The sequence below is a fragment of the Macadamia integrifolia genome, chromosome 14 (genome assembly GCF_013358625.1).
Source record: "Macadamia integrifolia cultivar HAES 741 chromosome 14, SCU_Mint_v3, whole genome shotgun sequence".
Taxonomy (NCBI): domain Eukaryota; kingdom Viridiplantae; phylum Streptophyta; class Magnoliopsida; order Proteales; family Proteaceae; genus Macadamia; species Macadamia integrifolia.
Window position 1 is genome coordinate 14,345,765 of NC_056570.1, and position 10,105 is coordinate 14,355,869.

Genomic DNA, 10,105 nt, shown 5'->3' on the forward strand with positions numbered 1-10,105 from the left:
AAATATCTTAGCCATCCATTGTAACTTAGGGTGCCTATAAATAGGTGTTGCCTCATTTGGCGAAGACACTCACCAAGGACCAACCAAGAGCGTTCAACCGAGCAAGTGAGTTCTCAAGCCTTGTACTCAAGAGCTCTCTAGTGCAATACAAGTTCATTCTTCTCAAACTCACTCTTGTGTTCACTTCTTCTCTTCCCAAGTCCCTTAAGGAGGGTGGTTAGGCTGACTTAGTGCTAGTGGGAGTGCTAAGAGCCAGCGCGGTCTCTTAGAAAGATCTAAGGCCGTGATAGTTGTGGTATCAGAGCTCCGGTTGCGAGGGAGCCAAGCTTGTGGGATAGGAGACAGGCAAGCTAAAACTGTTGAATAGAGACCAACACCTACACAAGTAAACAAAGAAGGAGCGAAGGCAAGTCTGTCGAGTTTGGCATCGCTATGGGGCCTCGCTTAGCTCGAGGGGAGCAAGTATTGGCCGAGGCAAAGTGGGGAGGAGCTCAAAGGCCATGTGGAGCTCTGGGAGGAGCTTGATGGCCAGATGGGGGAGCACAAGGGGTCCCTACAAGGTGCTCTCAACACCATAGTAAGTAACCAAGAGGAGATGGTTGCCACCTTCAAGGCTCAAGTATGCAAAGGGGTTGGATAAGGTGGAAGCTCGTATTGGAGAAGAAGTATGGGAAGAGTAGGAGGACAGCAGCGAGGGAAGCCACTACCTCTTATGACTTGTCTAAAGGAGAGGCACTAAGGCATAAGCGTGATAAGAGGTGGTTCAAGCCTAGAGACAAGTGATTCCCATGTGATGAGCTACATTGGTTTAGGGATTGCCCCAGGAGGAAAGCTCTTAGTGCCCTATTGGAGGAAGAGGGCCAAGAGGAAGAGCCACCTTGCATGGAGTCCCTAATGCAGCATCGTGCCAGCAAGGCCGAGATAGGGGTCAAGGCCCTTAACTCTCAAAAGGGGTTGATGTGTACAAAAGTGTGCATCAATGGGAAGCCCACACAAGCGAAGGTAGATGCAGGAGCCACACACAACCTTGCCTTGATGGAGGAGGCAAAGGAACTCGGGCCATGGTTGTCCTAAGGCTATCAACTCCAAAGAATGCCCCATATATATTGTTGCTCGAGGGGTCGAGACAAACCTTCGGACTAAAGGAGTTCTCCAACACCATCCAGGGGCTAGGTGCTTACTTGCCCTTGGATGGGAGGGAAAGAAAAGGAGAATTTGGTAGCAAGCCATCCATGCCAAGAAGAGGAAGATGCAAACGAGAGAACAGAGCCAACCATACGACATTGTAGGAGGCACAAGTTATGTGACTACAGAAGAACCCTAATAGGCGTTACTCCTTACGGGAGGGAGGCTAATTTGGTTGCTGATCCAATCATCCAGAGACACAAACTATCTCCTTACGTGGAGTATTTAGTCAAGTGGAAGGGGCGACCAGAGAGCGAGACGAGATGGAAGACAACTGGCATGTCGAGACAGCTCATGAATAAAAGTACCACAAGAAGGTTGTGACGAGGGCGTCGTAGATTTAGGTGGGGGAGAGTGTCACGATCTTCCCAATATAGGCCCACGGGCCTAGCTCACCAATCCCATGGACTGAGGCCATTGGGTTATGTAAGGTCCAAGTTCTAGAGCTTTCTACAAAGGTGTGGTAACAATAGATATTTTATTGTAGATATTTGTAGAAGATATTCATAGGAGATATTTTGGGAGAGATTTCTAGAGCTCCGCTAAGGAGGTGGGAAGCTTCTATTTTCCTCCCCAACCGTTGGATGGAGGACATTCGTAAATATCTTAGCCATCCATTGTAACTTGGGGTAAGAGTTGCCTCATTTGGCAAAGGCACTCACCAAGGACCAACCAAGAGTGTTCAACCAAGCAAGTGAGTTCTCACGCCTTGTACTCAAGAGCTCTCTAGTGCAATACAAGTTCATTCTTCTCGAACTCACTCTTGTGTTCACTTCTTCTCTTCCCAAGTCCCTTAAGAAGGGTGGTTAGGCTGACTTTGTGCAAGTGGGAGTGCTAAGAGCCGGCGCAGTCTCTTAGAAATGTCTAAGGCCATAACAACGTGCTCTTGAATGGCCCAAGTGTGTGCCTACGCGTGCCCCCAAGTGTTGACTACATGTGCCCATGTGTGCACATTGAATGGACGCACAACACCTCAAGTGTTGACTACATGTGCACATTGAATGGCCCAAGTGTTGCCTAACTGTGCCCATGTATGCCCACAACTGTTGCCTCTGTGTGCACCCAAGTGTGCCTGTGCGTGCTCTTCAATGCCCCAAGTGTCGCCTTAAGTGTGCCTATACGTGCCCCCAAGTGTTGATTAAGTGTGCCTACGCGTGCACCCAAGTGTAGCCCAAGTGTCGCCTAATTGTGCTCTTGAATACCCCAAATGTTGCCTAAGTGTGCTCTTGAAAGCCGCAAGTGTGCACATATACGTGCCCATGACTATGCCTATGCCTATGCGTGCCCCCCTAAATATGCCTAAGTGCATATGAAGGCAATGCACAAGGCTGTAGTACCGTACGCACAGCCGCACCAGGTGCATGCATGGTGGCAGGCTGCAGCGCACTTGGCCAAAATCAAGGCCTTACCACACGGACGCTGTCGTGAGCACGAGTGCAAGCATGGCTGCCTACGTAGCACAAGGTTGCAGGCCATCACGCGCACGACTGTGGGCAAGGCTGCACTATCGCGCTCATGGATGCAAGCATGGCTGCACATGCCGCGTGCATGATGGCAGGCTGTCTTGCACATGGCTACACTACCAAGCGTGCAAGGTTACAGGCATGGCTGCACATGCCGCGCCCCTGGCTGCCCTACAACTTGCAAGGTTGCGTACGTTGCTGCACACCGCCCTCCAGGTCGCACGCATGGCTGCATATGCCATGCCCATCGCTGCCTCGTCATACTCCTGGTTTCGGGAGTTTCCGGATGTGCCACTCATGAGGTTGCCTGCACGGCTACACCGCCGCGCGAAAGGTTTCTTTGCGTCGTCGCACATGCATCGCGCATGGCTGCACTATGGTGCACAAGTTCGCGGGCATGGCCTCCCATGCGGCAATCATGATGGCTAGCATGGCCGCACATGCCACAGGCTTTTCAGCACATGGCGCGCGTAAGGTTGTAGGCATTGCTGCACTTCTATGCCCACATCCGTAGTCCTCTGTGCACATAGCCGCATGCACATGGCTCACACATGGGTGTCGTCGTGGTCCCTATGGCCCATGCAACAGAGGGTCCTTTGCGGCCTTTGGCTGCACACGAGGCACCGACTGCTACACACTTCAAGGCCATGGCAGCACAACATAGTTTGGGTCTTTAAATCATGTTGTGCAAAACATCCCTTTGGGTTAGAAAAGCCTTACAATTGTCTATTTGGCACTCAAGGTACAATCATTTTCACTTAAACCCCGCAATTCCATTTTTTTGGGTATTTTTCGTAATGCTTCAATTATAAAATATAAAAAATATCAAGATATGTTGGAATGGCCCAATATATTTTCAGAACATTCTATCAACCCTTGAAAGGCATCCAAAATTTAGTTTCCAGAAAAATACATTAAAATGAATTTTTTATAGCTTTTTTAATTTAATATGTTTTTTAATATTAAAATATTAATAAAAAACTAAATATTTATCAGAAAACTATGATTTTTATATGAAAATTTTTCCTTAATTTCATACCAAGTTTCATTTGATTTGGAGAATTGAAGCTCAAAAAATAGTCTGGTATATTTTTTGGGGGGGTCATGTCTCCTTCTGGAAAGGGGCAAAGATCATAAGAGATACTTGAGGGAGGGGGGTGCCACTCCCCAGGTGGTTTCCTAGGGGCTGTATAGTGGGGTAGCAGACAATGAGCAGGCATGGTTGGCAAACCCAAAAGACCCATGGCATGGGAAAAAAAAGTGAAATGGCACGTCGGTTTCGATGAGTTGGCCCTTGGTGTGCTCCGAGGCCTGCCACTACGAGCAGCTGGACGTGCATGGCTGCCTACCTTGCATGCCATGACCCCACAGCTACTGTCACATGTGCCAGTCGCAGCACAGAATGCCCAACGAAGGTGCATGTCCATGCGAATGGTCAGCCCTTCTATCTCACAACGTCGCCCCCTTCTGTCGCATAGCATTGCCTGCCACCGTGGGCTACTAGGCGCACATGGCTACCTGCCATGCGCTGCCATGCCCCCACTTCTACTACCACATGTGCCCGCCGATGCAAAGCATGCCCAATAAAGGCATGGCGTGTGAAAACATATACATGGTGCGTCCGTCCCGACGGTCATCCCCTATGCCGCACACATTTGCCTACCATTGTGTGTTGCTAAGCGCGTATGGCTGCCTGCCTTGCACTGTCATGCCTCCACATCTTCAACCACATGCGTCTGTCACCGTACAGCATGCCCAAGAGTGGCATGGCATGTGCAAAACACCCGCACGGTATGTTGGTTTTAAAGATTTGGCCCTTGGTGTGTGTTGCGCCTGCCACGGCATGCTGCTTGGCCCTCATGGTTGCCTAATATATACCGCTATGCCTCAACGGCTGTTGCCTCTTATGCTCGTAGCTACAAAGAAAGCCCAACAAAGGCTTGGCGTATATGTGAAAACAAGTACATGGCTCGTCTGTCCAGATGGTCAGCCCATCTGCCACACACCACTACCTGCAACCGTGTGCTGCTGGGTGCACATGGCTCCCTACTTTCCGCTGCATGCCCCCACAGTTGCTGTCACATGTGTCCATAGCTGCATAGCATTTTCAAGAGAGGCATGGCATTTGAAAACAAGTAAATGACCAAGGCATCCTGATGTCCAGCCCCTCTGCCACACACCGCTGCCTGCTACCCTGGGCTATTGGGTGCGTAAGGGTTCCTGCCTTGTGCTTTTGTGTCCCCACAGCTACTGCCAGATGCACCCCTAGTGGCATGGTATGTGAAAATCACCATCAAGTCACGTTGGTTCCGATGACTGCCTTTGATGTGTGCTGTGGCCTACCATGGCGTGTTGCTGGGATTGCGTGGCTCCCTGCATAGCTGCTGCCACATTCGTCGGTAGCCACACAACATGCCAAAGAGTTGCATGGCATGTGAAGGATAGCAATATGGCATGATGGTCCGAATGATTAGCCCCTTGTTTTGCACCTTGGCTGGCCAATGTGTGCTGGTGGGTTTGCATGGCTACCTGCACACTGCACCTACACCCTCACCGCAGCCTACTACCACTTTTGCTAGTTTTTGTAAGCATGCCTAAGAGAGTTATGGCATGTGAAAAACGTGGAAATGACGCATTGGCCCCATTGATTAATCCCATCTAGGTAACGTGGCAGTTTGACGTGCTTTGCTTCCAGCCATGTGCAGTTGTGTCAATGCCACTTTTTGCGAGCGTGGCCATAGTCATGCATTTCCACCCCTCTTTGCTCTTTGGATTGTCATCATATGTAGGTCATGGTGCAAGGGGTGGGCTGTTGTCTACATTGACATGCCCAATCATTGGTCAAGTCAATGGGCACAATAAATATTTGGTTGGTCCCCCCTCCCCATCCCATTGTTTTTTTTTTTAACTTACATTATCATGGATTTGTTACATGCAAGGGTTTTTTTTCGGTCGGTTTTGTGGCCTATGCTATTTGGAGAAGTGCGTTTCTAAGTCGTGCCTAGGTGTGGAGGTGTTTGCATGTCTTTTTGCGGCCAGTGTTATAATACGACATTAACGTGGCTCTCTGGAGAACATAGGTTGCAAGCTTGCAGGTGGAGGTAGATCATGAGTCCCTCCCCCTCCTTACTTTAAAAAAAAAAAATTCATTCTCATGGGTATGTTGCTTGCAAGAGTTGTGTCATGCTCGGTTTTGTGGCCTTTGCTATTTGGAGGGATGCATTTCTAAGTCATGCCCAGGTGCGAAGGTGTTTGCATGCCTCCTGCCGCAAGTGTTATAATGTGACATTAACGTGGGTCTTTGGAGAACATAGGTTTGCAAGCTTGCAGGTGGAGACAGATCACGAGTCCCTCCCCCTCCCCCCCCCCCCCTTTTGTTTTTAAAAAGAAAATTGCATTCTCGTGGGTTTGTTTCTTGCAAGAGTTTTCTCATGCTCGGTTTTTTGGCCTTATGGTATTTGGAGAAATGCGTTTCTAAATCGCGCCTAGGTGCAGAGGTGTTTGGATGCCTCCTATCGGAAGTGTTATAATACGACATTAACGTGGGTCTCTGATGAACATAGGTTGCAAGCTTGCAAGTGGAAACAAATCACAGGTCCCTTCCCCCCTCCCCTTGTTCTTTTAAAAAATTTGCATTATCAAAGGTTTGTTGCTTATAAGTGCTTTCTCATACTCGATCTTGTGGCCTTTGCTATTTGGCAAATCATGCTTCTAAGTCGCGCCTAGGTGCGGAGGAGTTTGCATGTCTCCTACTCAAGTGTTATAATACAATATTAACGTGGGTCTTTGGAGAACGTAGGTTGCAAGCTTGTAGGTGGAGATAGATCTCGAGTCCCTCGACCCTTGTTGATTGTCGAGGGTAGAATCCTTTATAGATGACTTAAATACGCAGTTAACCATTGGATGGAGGACGTTTGTATATATCTTAGCCATCCATTGTAACTTCGGGTGCCTACAAATAGGTGTTACCTCATTTGGCAAAGACACTCACTAAGGACCAACCAAGAGTGTTCAACCGAGCAAGTGAGTTCTCAAGCCTTGTACTAAAGAGCTCTCTAGTGCAATACAAGTTCATTCTTCTCAAACTCACTCTTGTGTTCACTTCTTCTCTTCCCAAGTCCCTTAAAGGGGGATGGTTAGGCTGACTTAGTGCTAGTGGGAGTGCTAAGAGCCAGTGCAGTCTCTTAGAAGGGTCTAAGGCCATGACAGTTGTGGTATCAGAGTGTCGGTTGTGAGGGAGCCAAGCTTGTGAGATAAAAGTCAGGTGAGCTAAAACTGTGGAATAGAGACCAACACCTACACAAGTAAGCAAAGAAGGTGGTTAATTTGGTTGTTGATCCAATCATCCAGAGACAAACTATCTCCTTACGTGGAGTATTTAGTCAAGTGGAAGGGGTGACCAGAGAGCGAGACAAGATGGGAGACAACTGGCATGCTGAGATGGCTTGTGAATAAAAATACCACAAGGAGGTTACGACGAGGGTGTCGTAGATTTAAGTTGGGGAGAGTGTCACGACCTGCCCAACATAGGCCCACGGGCCTAGCTCACCAAGCCCTTAGACTTAGGCCATTGGGCTAAGTAAGGTCCAAGTTCTAGAGTTTTCTACAAAGGTGTAGTAATAATAGATATTTTATTGTTGATATTTGTAGAAGATATTCATAGGAGATATTTTGGGAGAGATTTCTGGAGCTCCACTAAGGAGGTGGGAGGCTTCTAGTTTCCTCCCCAACCGTTGGATGGAGGACATTTGTAAATATCTTAACCATCCATTGTAGCTTGGGGTAGGTGGTGCCTCATTTGGCATAGGCACTCACCAAGGACCAACCAAGAATGTTCAACCAAGCAAGTGAGTTCTCAAGCCTTGTAATCAAGAGTTCTCTTAGTACAATACAAGTTCATTCTTCTCAAACTCACTCTTGTGTTCACTTCTTCCCTTCCCAAGTCCCTTAAGGAGGGTGGTTAGTCTGACTTAGTGCTAATGGAAGTGCTAAGTGCTGGCGTGGTTGCTTAGAAAGGTCTAAGGCCATGACAACGTGCTCTTAAATGGCCCAAGTGTGTGCCTATGCGTGCCCCAAGTGTTGACTACATATGCCCATGTGTGCACATTGAATGGCCGCATAACACCCCAAGTGTTGACTACATGTGCACATTGAATGGCCCAAGTGTTACCTAACTGTGCCCATGCATGCCCATAACTGTTGCCTAAGTTTGCACCCAAGTGTTCCTGTGTGTGCTCTTGAATGCCCCAAGTGTCTCCTTATGTGTGCCTATACGTACCCCCAAGTGTTGAATAAGTGTGTCTACGCGTGGACCCAAGTGTAGCCCAAGTGTCACCTAATTGTGCTCTTGAATGCAGCAAATGTTGCCTAAGGGTGCTCTTGAATGCCGCAAGTGTGCACATATATGTGCCCATGACCATGCCTACGCAAGCCCCCCTAAGAGTGCCTAAGTGCATATAAAGGCAGTGCATAAGGCAGCAACACCGCACGCATGGCCACACAAGGTGCATGCATGGTGGCAGGCTGCCGCGCACTTGGCAGCAATCAAGGCCTTACCGCATGGATGCTGTCACGCGCACGGGTGCAAGCATGCTGTGCTACCTCGCACAAGGTTACAGGCCAGCGAGCGCACGACTGCGGGTAAGGCTACACTATCGCGCGCATGGATGCTGGCATGGCTGCACATGTCGCATGCATGATGGCAGGTTGTCTTGCACACGGCTGCACTACCTAGCGCACATGTGGCTGGCATGGCCTAACAAGGTATAGGCTGCTCCTTGTATGGTAACATGCAAGGCTGTACCACACAGACATGGATGCTGGCTATCATGCATGCCTGCACCACCCCCACGAGGAAGGCAGCTGGCATGGCCGCACAAGGTGTAGGCATCGCTGCGAGCGAAGTTGCACTAGCGCAATGCTGCTGTCGTCGAGGCAGGCTACCGCGCATATGGATACGGGCGTGGCTGCAATACCGCACACATGGTTGCATGCCACCTCGCGCATGGCTGCTAGTAAGGCTCCACTATCGCGAGCATGGGTATAGGCTACCACGCGCACATAGCTGGGGGAAAGGGTGCACCACCACGCGTAAGGTGGCAGGCAACAATGCACATTGCTGTGGGCAAGGGTGCACAACCGCACACAACATGGCAGGCACGACCGACATAGCTACGGGTAATGGTGCAGGCTACGCATGCTGGGCTGCTGCCCGTGCCGCACTTCAACACAATTGGCTGTGACCTCAGCTACACATGCCCTACACAAGGTTACGCGTGTGGCCGCACATGCCGCGTGAAAGGTTACAAGCATGGCGCCCATGACACGCAGATGGCTGCATAGTCACGCCCAAGGTTACATTCCTCGCCGCACATGCTGCGGCTTGGCTGCACTAACGCATGCAAGGTTGCAGTCATGGCTGCACATGTCGTGCCCCTGGCTGCCCTACCACTCACAAGGTTGCGTGTATTGCTACACACCACCCTCCAGATTGCATGCATGGCTCATGTACCATGCCCATCGCTGCCTCACCATGCGCTTGGTTCGGGAGTTATCGGACATGCCGTGCATGAGGTTGCAGGCATGGCTACACCGCGCACAAGTTCACTGGCATGGCCTCCCATACGGCAATCATGATGGCTGGCATGGTCGCACATGGCGCGTGCAAGGTTGCAGGCATTGCTGCATTTCTATGCCCACGTCTGTAGTCCATCGTCCACATAGCCGCACACACATGGGTGCTGCCGTGGTCCCCATGGCCCATGCAATAGAGGCTCCTTTACTGCCTTTAGCTGCACATGAGGCACCGACTGCTGCACACGTCAAGGCCATGCCTGCACAACATAGTTTGGGTCTTTAAATCATGTTGTGCAAAACATCCCTTTGGGTAAGAAAAGCCTTGCAATTGGCTATTTGGCACTCAAAGTACAATCATTTTCACTTAAAGCCCGCATTTCCATTTTTTTGGGTATTTTTCATAATGTTTCAATCATAAAATATTAAAAAATATCAAAATAATTTGGAATGGTCCAATATCTTTTCAGAACATTCTATCAACCTTTGGAAGACATCCAATATTTAGTTTTCAAAAAAATACATTAAAATAGATTTTTCATAGTTTTTTGAATTTAATTATGTTTTTTAATATCAAAAAATTAATAAAAAAAAATAAATATTTATCAGAAAACTATGATTTTTATATGAAAATAATCTTTGGATTTTTCCTTAATTTCATACTAAGATTCATCTGATTTGGATATTTGAAGCTCAAAAAATAGTCTAATATATTTTTTGGTAGGGGTCATGTCTCATTCTAGAAAGGGGCAAAGAGCATAAGAGCTACCTTGAGGGAGAGGGGTGCCACTCTCCCCGGGTGGTTTCCAAGGGGCCGCACAGCGGGGTAGTAGACAATAAGCGGGCATGGTATGCAGACCCAAAAGACCCATGGCATGGGAAAA